The sequence below is a fragment of the Hakea prostrata genome, chromosome 5 (genome assembly GCF_041222555.1).
Source record: "Hakea prostrata isolate BN-2017 chromosome 5, UWA_Hpros_2, whole genome shotgun sequence".
Lineage (NCBI taxonomy): Eukaryota > Viridiplantae > Streptophyta > Magnoliopsida > Proteales > Proteaceae > Hakea > Hakea prostrata.
Genome location: NC_142604.1, coordinates 42020090 through 42033756, shown reverse-complemented (window position 1 = coordinate 42033756; position 13667 = coordinate 42020090).

The window sequence follows — 13667 nt, the reverse complement described above, 5'->3', positions numbered from 1 at the left end:
TAAGCTCAAGGTGATAATATTTATAAACCAAGGTTTATTGTTCATGGTCTTCAGTTTACGAGATTTTTTCCCCCTAAAGTTATTATTTAGTACTATGATTTAGGTTCAGACCTGAAGTTTTGGGCTGATTTTTAAAGATTCTAGAGTCAGGGATTAGTGCCATTTGATTTTAAGATTCCATATGTTTTATTTCGTTTCCGATGGTTTTTGGGTATAATGTTCATGGTTTGGTGCTTAGGTCTCAAGAAAGTATTAGGGCTTTTCCAGGGTTTTTAGGCTAGTGTTCATGGTTCAAGTTTAGGATTTGAATTTAAGATTTGGCCTAGGATTTAAACTTGGGTGATGAATTAGGGTATTTGGATTGGCTTTTGTTTAGGTTTGAAATTCATAGTTAGATTTAATTTTTAAGGTGAAGAGATTGAATTCAAGTTTTGGAGTTCAAGTTTTAAACTTTAGGTTTAGGTTTTATTTGAGCGTTTTAAGATTGGGTTTGAGTTTATAGCTTAAAGTTTTCTGTTATAGTCTTCATGGCATTAGGATTTACGGTTTCCAGTATTCATGGCACTTATAATTTTCATTGAGGTTTAAGTTTGTGAAGTAAAGAAGAGGGATTTGATTTGGGCTTGTGCTTCAATGCTACGCAATTAATGTGCAACATTAAGTAGCGTTAAGGCCACAATTGAAATAAGTGGTCGACTTCGAAATCTCGACCACTCATTTCACACACACACACTAACAATTAGTCTTTTTATAATTTCCTTCTTTTGTCTCACAAATTGTTGGTCCCCTTTGTATTTTTTTAATTTTTAATTTTTATAATTTATAAAATCAAAATAGAAAAGCGAAATTTTCCAATGAATTTCAAATAATCTACAAATTATAAGTTAGGAATTAGGAAAGCAAAAAGAGAAAATCTGTCTAAGCTTTCCTCTTTGTAAACATCATAAATGATATTTTAAATTTATAAAATCCTATATGAAAAGGAAACCAATAGATTTTATAGAAATTATAAATCACAATTTAGGAAATGAAGTTGAATAAAATCATTTCGAACTTTCCCATTTTAAAAGTTTTTTCGAATCAGAAAAGAAAATTTTAGCATGTACTCCTCTTTCGTGGCAAATCTTTTTCTTGACTATTGTATCATTTGTTTTTATTTAAATGACATTTTTTTGTATTAGTTTGAATAAAATCATTCTGAACTTTCCCATTTCAAAAGTTTTTTCGAATCAAAAAAAGGAAAATTTCTAGATAAATCACAACTTAGAAAAAGAAGATGAAGAAAATCATTCCAAACTATATTTTTTTAAACGTTCTTTTTTTTTTTTTTTGATAATCCGTTTTTATAAAGAAATAAATGGAAATTTAGTTTTATAAATCATAAATTAGAAAAGAAAGTTGGAAAAAGAAATATTGAAATATGATAATATCGGACACTTTTTTGAAAAGGCAATACAATTTTAGTGAAAAGAAGGTAAAATGTGATCTCTTTTTTTTTTTTATTTATTAAGAATTTATTTTTCGGGTATGATTTTTATGAAGGTATCATCTCTTTCATTTGCTTTTACTTATATATATATATATATATATATATATATATATATATAATATAAGTGCGTGTTTGACATAGTGCGTATGCGAGAGCCACACACGGGCGGGAGCGAACGAATCGTTTATTCTCCTCACCGTAGACCTCGTGAATTTATTTATTTTTTTATTGTGTGAAGATTCCTTCGGTGATTAACAGAACTGGGTTTTGCCTAAAGGATGTGAGGGTCAAGTGACCAGATGGACTATGTGGTGACACTTTAAATTATCAAGTCATAAAAGCTTCAAATCCTCATATTTGATTTAAACTTCTGTTACTCAAAATCCTTCGGTGGCACCATCACATGCTTTTTCGATTCTAATTTAAGAACTTTACATAATGAAGATGCCCAGTCACTACCTACGCTGCTGCCTTTACGCACACAGCTAGTGGGACTTACTTGCAGGACTTTAGGACCGACACATCAGATCTCTGTATTGTTCAAAAATCAACCAGTACTCACGCCTTATAGGAGGAGTTTTATGCCCAGATTTATCCTTATAAAAGAAATGAGAATTTCAACTTAAAGAAATGAGAATTTCATCTTTAGCTTTTAAAGGTTAAAACTTGATAAAAATAGAGATCAGCGGAAATAAACTCAACTATTGCTATTGATGCATGAGGTGCAAACATTTGTAGAGGGGCCTAGGAGAGATGATAGAAGCACGACTGTAGGCTTTCATCCTCAAATCCTTCCTCTACTAAATTAAAGAACAAAATAAAAAGAAGCAGAAACAGGCCAAGAAACTACATCTCAATTACTCAGGGTTCCCTTTCGGGTTCCTGAAAACTAAAGAAAATACTAAGAAGGTAGTGAGAGAATACTAACCATTATGCTGAAATTGTTCTATATGTTACAAATAACCATTACATATGCAGAGGAATTAGCTCCTTGAAGATCATTACAAGAAAAGAAAATAAAAACTCTCAAGTTTCCAAGATGCTTCTCTCCTTTTCTCTCTTCTCTTCTCTTTTTTCATCTCTTCTCTCAGATGTGTGTCTTCTCTCTCTTGTGTCTCGAAATCTCTCTCCAATATGTCCTCTTCTAATATGTCCTCCTCTTATACGAGAGTTACAAGCTTATTTATAAGCAAAAGAGAAAGCCTATGCAAAAAGACAAAAGAGTAACTTTTTACTATTCAGAAAGGGACATGTACTATTCATCCTTTACCAATTGTTCAAGTGACGGAGATTTCTTCTTGATTCACTGTTCATGTTTGGACTTCTTCTTGTTCTACTATTCATGGACAATTTTGTCCTTTTTTTTTTGTGAAAATCCCAATATGTCCTACAATTGTTCATCTTGTCAATAATTGTGCTGATGCAAGTGATGACGTAGGGACCATTACATTTGGAATATTCCGTTGTTGTAGTGTTCTTCTAGAGTCTCCTCGAGGCAATCCATGTGAATAATAACTTCACTGTTTTCCTCATTGATTTGACTCAGTGTGTTAACCCGATTTTATCCAGCAGGGTTTTTACTGGGTTGCTAACCTGATTTTATCCAGCGGGGTTTTTACTGGGTTGGTTTTTACTATCCAACAAAATTTACCAAATATTTTTCATGGTTGGTACTACCATGGAGTCTATTTTATCCCAACTCATGGGGTTACAGACAGAAAAGTAATTTTACATGGTCGTCTGATGAACCATGTGGTCCTTTATAGATTGGGCCAAAATCTTAGTGGTTTTGCTAAGGTCCACTAAAACCACGCCTTAGTTTTACGTCATATGGCTGTGAGACGGATGGTGAGGGAATCACCCCTTTATTCAATCTTCATTTCGATTAGATTTTGAGATGTTGACGGTGACTTGCCTTTGTTGTGTCGCCATCTTACAGTTTCGTATTCAGAATCTTCTTGTGGGGACAATGTTCTTTCTTGTTCATCCTATGGGTTTATGGGCCCACGATAGTTGTTGAAGAAAATTTTTGACATCTCCTAATATTTCTTCCTTAAATGCAACCATGGTTGTGCTTGTATTGTTTGATGGCTCAGCTTCTGTTCCGGATGTGGGAGATGAAGTTATTCTTGTATCTCTAGATGATGGAGTAGCTTGTGCTGTGAATATTTGTAAATCTGCTAAAAGACTTTTGTTTTGAGCTTCCAGCCTTTGTATGGTTCTGTCTTTTGCAGCATTTTCATGGTTGAGGGTATTTATCCGCAAAGTGCTACTAGCAATTTGATCCAGTAGAGCTTTGTTCTTCTTCTACATTTGTTCACATTGTGTAATGATATCTTCCTCTGTGCCATATTTGCAAAAGAGGGTTGTTGTGAAGGAGTGGATCGTAATTTGGGATCCATATAATAGTCAGCTCCGAGCATTTGTTTTGCAAATATTTGTGCTTGTTTGAGAGTTTCATATCTCTTGAAAAATGGTTGTTCATGTCCTTTTGTGGCATCTATGACATCTTCCCAATTCATAAATATTCCTGTTGTAATTCCTTGGAAGACTACATAAAACTTTGATTTTCCCTTTTTTGTTCGCAATTGATCATACAAGAGGGCCGCAGTGTGTATAGCATTGGAGAATCCAGGTGCTATTTTTTGCTGAAAGGCACTCTTGTTCGCCATTTGCCAGATGTTATCCAAACAAATTTGTTCTTCATCACTTATCATGTATTCATTGTAATTTTCAAATTTCATGTTCGTATTTCTAAGCAAAATATGTCGACCAATTTGGATGGTCTTAGGGGTAGGTATTCTTTGTGAAGAAGAAGGAAAGGTATTTTGACCAGATGGAGATTTTGTTCCGGTATTAAAACTGTTGGGTGTTCTCTGGAAACTAGAAGGCAATCTGGTTTAAGGAGAAAAATTATTCATAAGGTGAGCAGGGGTTATTAAAAGTGGAGATGTGGAGTTTGAAGATGTAGAGGGTTGTTCAGGAGTTTTAGTGCTTCTCTGTATGAGTTCTCGAAGCATATCGTCCTCCTGCAAAATTATCCAGGGTCTTGTAAGATTTGATGTATATGAGATAATAAATCTGCCATTTTGTTGTCTGTGCCCTTTATGTGTTCAATTTTTATTTTAAAACCTCTATTATAAAAGTGATTTCTTAAAATCACCCATCTTCTATGCTGTATTTTTCGTTCATTCAAATTTTGGTATGCTTTTACTATGGCTTCACAATCTGTTCTAATTGTGAATGGTCGATTTGTTAAAAATATTTCAAAACAATCGAGTCCTTTTAATAAGGCATCAATCTCATATTCAACATAAGTTAGTGTTTTTACACTAAACTTCCTAGAATTGTATCTACTGATTTCTTCAGTAGACTTGAGATGTTGTTCTAATGGTTTGAGTTTTAGAATGGCTCCCCAGCCATATTCACAACCATCGGTTTCTATTATTTGGTAATCCTTGTTGGTGGGTAACCTTAATGGGGATATGTTGTTAAAAAGATTCTTAACCTTTTGAACCAACAATATATCCTAGTTGTTCCATCTGTGTTCTCCATTAGGTGATGTTTTATGGTATAAAGGTTCCAAGTATTTTCCTAAATTTTGTATAAATGGTCTAGCTTGATTTGCTAGTCCTAAAAAATACCGTATTTGTGTGATTGATGTTAATTTATCAGGAAATTATTTTATTTTGGTAGCAATATGTGGTTGTAATTTTATTTTTCTATTGCCTAATTTCAATCCTAAAATTTTATGTATTGTTTTCCTAATTCCATTTTCTTTTTTGAGATTATTATTCCATTATTCATAAATTCTGCAAATATTAATTTCAAATGGCTTATGTGTTCTTGGGGAGTTTTGCTATAGACTAAGATATCATCAATATATACTATAACAAATTTCCTATGTTTAAGAAATATTTCGTCCATTCGTCTTTGAAAAACAGATGGAGCATTTTTCAATCCAAATAGCAGAACTAACCATTCAAAATGACCTAAGGTTGTTGAGAATGTTGTCCATTCAATTGATTCATTATGCATCTTTATTTGGTAAAAGCCTGTTATACAGTCAAATTTGCTGAAAATTGTACAGTCTTCTATATAACTTAGCAAATAATCTCGTTCAGGTATTTTATACGAATCTTCATGAGTATTGTCATTTAATCTTTTATAATTTATAACCATTCTAGTTTTTCCTCTAATTTGTTTAGCATCATTATTCACTATAAAAGCGGCACTTGAATATCTAGAGTTTGATTTTTTAATTAATTTAAATTTTATTAATTCTTTCATGTGTAATTCAAATTCTTCATTATCTTTTGAGGTATATTTAGCTTGTCCTGTATCTATTATCATTTCATTATTAAATATATCTAACTTACATATTGGTTTTGATAGGTTCCAATGTTTTAAAGGATTTTCATTTCTTATAATTTCTATTTTTTCTAAATTTCTAATTATTTGTGTATTTCATTATTTGATTATATACTATAGTATAAGGATTTTCTGGCAATTAAATTTTCAAAGTGTTCAAGCTCTATTATGCAAAAATCATCTATTGTTCCTTTTTCTAAGGTTTCTACAATGTGTTCATTAGATTGTAGTTGTAGTGGAGGCAAACCACATTGATTTCGAGAACACAGACAATTTGGAGTTTGAGTGTTTTGTGGTATGGGTTTTTGACGTTTGGTTGTTGTTGTTGTTACTATTCCACCACGAAGAGCTGCGGACTTTAATGCAAAGAATTCTTTATCAGAAATTGTAAGAGTAAAGGTAGAACCGTCAAAGAAAAGAAGAACTTCTTTGGTGAGAAATATACCAGAACTCTTAAGGAGGAGAAATTGTAATCCAAGAAGCATATCAATATAAGAGAGCATGTCATATTTGATAAAGATCATGTGGATAGGGTATTGTATGTTATATTGTTTGCAATGATCCCTAAAGAAATGGTAAAATGTTTTAGTTGATGTGTATAATAATGTGGAATATTATCAATCCCATAGCTAAGAGTAGATTTAGGATTGGGTATAGATTCAATATCATAATCAACGATAAATTTTGAAGAAAGGAGATTCTTAGTACAACCAGTGTCAATGATTGCCATAAGAAAGATTTCTTTATTATTATGTGGCAAGGTGAGTTTAACCTTGACATGAATTGTACGAATTGTTGGATTAGAAGAGCACTAAAAAGTAGATTGTTCAATGCGAAAAGCAGATTCAGTAATTAATTTATCATGTAACTGTTCAGTGGGTATTTGTTTAAAAGGTTGAGAATCATAGGTTTGATTTTGTCCTACACTACTTTGAGTTTCTTGTTGGTCCATATATTCATTATCATTTTATACATTATTTAAGATATCTTGTATGTATTCTATTTCTGTGTCAATAATATATTTTGTATTTGTTTCTACTATAATTTCTTGATCTTTTTGTAGTGCTAATTGTTTTTTCTTTTATTATATTCAATTTTTTTATTTCTTTCCTCTAAAATATATATTATTTTTGCTAAGTTTGCGTTCATATTGATAAATTGATTATTCATTTTTTCCATAGCTTTACCAAAATTTTTTCATAATAATATTATATTTAATCACTTACAGATTCTGTGTCTATATCAATTTTAAATTGTGATACTGTTTTATAATTAGTGAATTTGATTATTGTGTCTTCTTTAGCTGTTTGATATGTAGAATGTTCTAAAGCAGTTAATGTTGTTTGAATATCATTTTGTATTATTTGTGAACTATTCCAATGTAATCCTTCATATTCTAATGAATCTATTTTGGGTGGTGTTATGACTTTAACACCTTTATTTGCCATACTTTCAACTATATATTGTATATTTATTTTATAATTTGTAGTTGAGTTTTGTATTCCTGTTCCTAAAAATCCTATACAAATTATGAGATTATTTCCTATAAATCCTTCATATCCTTTGTTATTTATTCCAATTTATATATTATTTATAAATGTTTTTTTATTTATTAGCATATCAGGTGTGAAGAATACTAATCATACATTGTTGTTCATATCTACTTCCATTAATTGTATTACTGAATTTGTATTTTTCCATCTTGAATCGTATATTGTTACTAAGGCTTTTGTTCCTAAGTGTTTTCTTGTAAGAGATTTTATTCCAATCACAAATATTCCAGTGTGTATTAGTTTAATATTCTTTGGTTTTAATAATGTTTTTAGTTCTCTGTCAACTATTGATAATCTAACTGTTTGTCCTTCTAAACAACTTATGATTTCTTCATTTTTATGTTTTATGAATACTGTATCTTTTCGAAATTTGGCTGTGTTATATAATACTTTGTGGTTTATTAGATTTAATGTATTATTCCTAAATATTTCTATATTTTCATTTATATCAATTATTTTAGTTATTTTATTTTCTTGTGGACTTTCAAATGTTCTAGATGATTATCCAATCATATTACTTTTGTTGGAAAATGTTCTTAGCATTTTGCTCATATTTTTACTATTAAGAATGTTGCTAATTTCTTTGTATGTTGAAGCCTGTTTTCACCTATTGGTTTATTAATATCTAGATTTTGCATTTTTGTAAGTATTTCATTTATATCTGTTTTCTTCGGTTGTACAGATTGTAATTGGAGAATGACTTGTTGAAGTTGATCTATTTCTTTTAATATTCTAAGTTGTAGGAGTATTATTACATTATTTTGTTTTATTATTATATTATCTGTATTTTGACTAGCTTCATGTTTGGTTAATCCTTCTGGATTATTATGATATTCTGTAGCTATGTCTAATATTTGTTCACAAAATAGATTTGTTAAATGTTTCACTTTAATTTTCTATTAATTTTATTAATTGTTCTAGTTTTTCTACTTTTTGTTCTACTCTTTCTATTGTTTGCATTATTTCATCACATTTAATATTTACATCATCACTTTTTTTATTTAATAATTCAAGGATTTCTATATATTTGATATGTCTAGTTTGCTCTTAGTCGAAGAAGAATATTAATTTGTGTATGTTTTCACTTGTCGGTAATTGTTGTATTTTTAATTGGTTTTTTACAGACATAATTTGTTCTAATTCACTTTTTATATAGTATTGGTTTTGTCTAAGTATAATTAGTTTATTTTTATAATTATTATTATCTTGTTTCATTTATGCTAATTCAAATAAATTATTAATTTCTTCATCGTCTAGATCTATTATAATATTATCAAAGTATTTTGTGAGATTCATAACTTTAGCAAATAACTTATGATTCTTTTTACCCATTTTGTTCATTAATCTTCTTTCTTTAGTTGTTATTTCATCTTTATCAAATATTGCATGTTAATTCATGATCTCGTTTGTCAAAATAATTTGTAATACTATATAAACATAATTTTTGTCTCTGTTGCTTAGTAGCAATTTTTAATTGATTCTTTTGTTTTACTAATTTTACATGAGTATTTTTTATTGATGATGCTAATTTTTCAAAAATTATTTCACGAATTTCTATAGGTAAAGTTATCCCTTGTTGAACCAAATGTTCAGGAAGTTCAATATTATTCACAATTGACTGATAATATTCAAGTAGACCACAAAAGATTGTTTTTAAGCCATTATTCGAGTTACTTTTATGCAAAGAAGTTATAAAGACAGTAAAAGTATCTATTAAAGCATGCATGATTGAGACTAATCAAAAAGCCAACATGTGAGAAGTAAAGTGAATAGTGAAGAGAATAGTAACTTAATAGTAAGTGAATAGTGAGTGAATGGTGAGCAAAGTGAATCTTAACGTGAACAATAATTTTATGTATTCCTACTCAGTACTACTGTCATAATTAAAACATGTTTCTTGGGCTTAATGCAAATTACACTAATGTAAATGAAAAGATATTAAAGGGTTTTCTTTCCCATGGTCATTACTGGCTTTTTAAGTCATACTGTCGAACATCCAAAGGCGCAAAACACCAGAGAGATAATTTAAGGCACACATGCCGGACTTATAGTCAACCGTATCTCTGGAATTATAACCGTAGAGGCGACCATACGGATTTACAATTTGTCATTCCAAAGTATAAAAATACTAAGGGCCTTCAGTAGACTCTCTTCGGGATGCATTCCTAAGGAAACTGTCAAGGGACTCCCAGAGTTTGATTTTAAGGGAATTGATGACCTTTATAATATCTTAATGTAATGTGATGCAATGACATGATCGATAAAAACCACGCTCGATATATATATATATATATATATATATATATATATATATATATATATATATATATATATATATATATATATATATCTTTTGTTCCCTACCCATACACCACCAAAGATGATGATTTCTCCAATGGATCGCCAAAGAAGCAACTCTACCTAGAGCACAACAATGATGGGATTCTTAAAAATTTCGATGCACAGGTTCACTTCTTCTTCAGTCTTCACTGATTCATTGGTTCTTATGTATTGTTGCCTACGAAAACATTCGCTTATTGTTCGACACTAATAAATATATCATCTATAGACATCGATCTAAAGTTAAAAATTAAGACAATAAATAAATCATAGTGGATACGAAGAACTAAAGGGATTTAATAGTCTAAAAAGGCAATATGACTTACTAATAAGTAGTCAAATCAATTCTTTAAAACATCCAATAATTTAATAACACCCAAAATTAAATTGTTGGATGGAAAGAACAGTTTCGTTTCCGTAACTCATAGGTACTATAGTTCTTCTAATCTTCATTCTCTGTTCTTGGTAATATACTCAACGCTTCCTCTTTGGGTTCATGGCGCACATAGAACACAACATTTTTTCTTGAATGCACATGATGTACAATGGACACCGATAAATTTCTATTTAATGGATGAATGGCAAGTAAAATGTAGTTACTTGTTGGTAATAATTTGTAAGATTTGCAGTTGTTTATTTAATTAATTCATGTTTGAAACCGTTAGTCATACATTTTGATTGTAAAGCTCTTGCTTTACCATTCTATATCATTGGGAGTTGATCATATCGGATTTTAGGACTCATTTTTTTGAGGTCTACCAATTTATTTATTTATTTATTTTTTATCCGTTTGTATAATTTGAATAGTTTTACTCTCATTAGTTTAGCATCACTTTCATCTTCGCTTAATTTTCTAGTCGGTTAATGTTTGGTTGGAAATTTAGAGCAAGCATTTTAATAATTATTTGAAATATTGTGAAAAACTTATGATCATGGGTTCATTCAAGTGGGTGCTCAGTAACACATATCTTGCATTCCCCATCCATTTACCATCACGTAAGCTTCACTCTCATCTCGCCATGCTCTCAGATTCAAAAATAACGAGGTGAAGGATTGTTTGGTGATGAGGGTTTCTCTAATGGGTCACCAAAGATGAATGCAGCCAGAGAAGCAGCTTTACCTAGAGCAAGGCATTAACGAGGAAGTTCTTGTAGATTTCAGTATAGAGGTTCACTTATTCGCTTTAAATCTTCACTAATTCATTGTTTCTATTGTTATCTTCCAAATTCTGAATGCTTACTTAAGTTTTCATTGCTTGGATCATTTTGCTTCAATGGAACAACTAGGTTAAGGCTCCAAATGTGGTACTAAGAAGGATGCATCTCAACTAAAGTTAGTATTGAGCGAAGTAAAAATGTGACTCTCTGTATGCAAACCTAAGTACCAATATAAAGATGATACAATACAACAAAAAGTTGATTTTTAAGACATTTCCCTTTTTTCCCTACATGTATATGGTCACGTGCATTTGCATGAGAGAGAGGAGAGAGAATTTGATACCAAAATTGAGTAAGAAACGAGAGAGAGAGAGAGAGGGAGAGAGAGAGGGAGAGAGAGAGAGAGAGACAGAGAGAGAGAGAAGAAGAAGAAGAAGAAGAAGAAGCTTCTACTTCCTAATTTTGATTATAATTCCTTGATCTATGTTCTAATTGGAAGAATTATACATGAAATTGATACTCTTGATGTTAGATTCTTAGAAAATATGAAGATACCTATGCTAGAGCTATGTGCAATTCAACACAGATCATAGAGTTTATTAGAACACAGTTGCCATGTGAAAACCTTGACTTGATTTTTTAAGGATTGCTGATCGTGTCGCTAACCAATCAATAATAAAATCCTATACTAATTTAGCAAGCAGAAAGTACGGGGTCGAACTATGGGGAACTAAAAGGCTAAGTTATTAAGATTGAATTTAACAAAACTAAATTTAAACTAAATCTATTAACTATGTAAAACGTTAACTGTGAATATGTGAAGATCTTTGGGATTTTGAATCCCCAATGCTTTTCCCTAATCAATATAACTCTACACTTCAAAGTAAATTAGGGATGGTCTTCCTAGATATGCCCTATCTTCGCAAGACTATCGTCCTTCGCGGAAGCTTGGCACGCTTAGTTCGCTGAGTTATAGAACATCTTTGGCCAAACTCAAACACAATCAACTTAATGAAATAAGCATTGTTCATCTACATCCCAAAGCAAAGGAACTAGCTACTCATTATTACAAAGTTCATAAGAAAAATAAAGATGAAACATAGGAAGAGAGAGAGAGAGATGTGGTCTTCTTCTTCAGCAATGAGAGAGATGAGAGCCGCATTCGCCGTCTTCCTTTCTGTGGTTGGCTTCTCTTTTATGTCTCCCGCACACAATGAATCCCCTCTCTTTACCCGTCTATTTGACCTTTATTCTTTCGGAATTTGGAAAAACTCAAAACTGGAAAGTTGTAGATATTTTCAATATCGTTTCATAGCATCTTAAATCATCGAAATCCAAGCTCATACGAGAGAGATATGCCCAAAATACTGAAAGTAGGTCTGTTTACCCGATTTTCAGATTTATTACCAATTTTGTTCCTTAGACCTCCACCTATTTCCAATTTGGCTAAGATCTCACTTTTCATGATTTCTTGAGCAGCAAGATTGAATGCCATGATTTAAAATCCACCAATATCTAATATATTTGCCAACTTTACTCCATATTATCTCTAATATCCAAAATCTCCTTATTCCTGAAAAATACACAAAAATACTCAATTAGATCTCTTTAATTAAATAAGTATGGGGAATTAAATCAAATAAATAATGGTAAATGCATGCTTATCAAATACCCCCACACTTGAGTGTTTGCTAGTCCTCGAGCAAAACAAAAAAGTAAAACTAATACAGAAAATAAAGAAAGAAAAACCTAACTCACTTTCGTAGGAATCACGGTTGCACTTAGCATGTGCAACAAGCCTTTAAACCCCTAGGTTACCCTAGTGGACGAGTTGTGTCTCGTGAGTGTTTGGAGAGAATATACACACAAAATTCTTAAGTGCTCTTCTAATTATTCTGGCAGCAGTAAGAGTAGAAAGATAAATTCCAAGACAAAGACACGCCACTAAAGATTAAAGGGAATATAGGCACCCCCACACTTAAGCTCTTACACCCTCTCTTGAGTCTAGCTCTAGGCAAACAATTCAATCAAGAAGTCTCTTCTTATCTTCAGTCTACCAGTTCACCCTCAGATAAGACTAAACTATGTACCAAATAATACCAAGAACTCAAGATCTAAGCAATGTTGACCTTCTTAGACATTTCACCTTTATAAGCACATTAATTCACTTCTTTCTTTAATGGTCACAGTTCTAGTCCGTGCAATGTCTTGCCTCTTAAGCTTTCTAGATGGCCTATGTAACGAGTGTTGGGTCAGCCGCTCTCAAGCCAGATGGCTTTAAGGGACTAGGTGTAGAATACCCCTCGAACTTACTTACTCAAGCCAACTAGGCTACAGGTCAAGACTGGACCAAAGACACCCCAACTGTTTGACGCGAAGCACGATGTTGGTGACACCGAGACCCGGTTACTAAGAAGGAGGTCTAACCTTTAAACTTCAGCATTTTTTTTTTCTTTTCCTCTTTTTCACATTATACTTCAATTCACTTCACATTTAAATAGTCTAAAATCGGTCTCAACTTGTCACCATAAGCACAAGGCAATACAAGATAACTAGATGGTCAAACCTTTTGGACTACCTGGAATTCCTATTTTCCGATTCAACCTCGGTCTCAAAATGTAAAACCCATTACTATTCTCTCAAGAGGGTGTTCATTACATCAGATGAGATTTCTAAAACACTTAAACTCTCATTTTGTATCTAAGCAAGGAATTAAAACATTTATCTTACCAAAGCCAGAAAAAATTGGGCACTTTT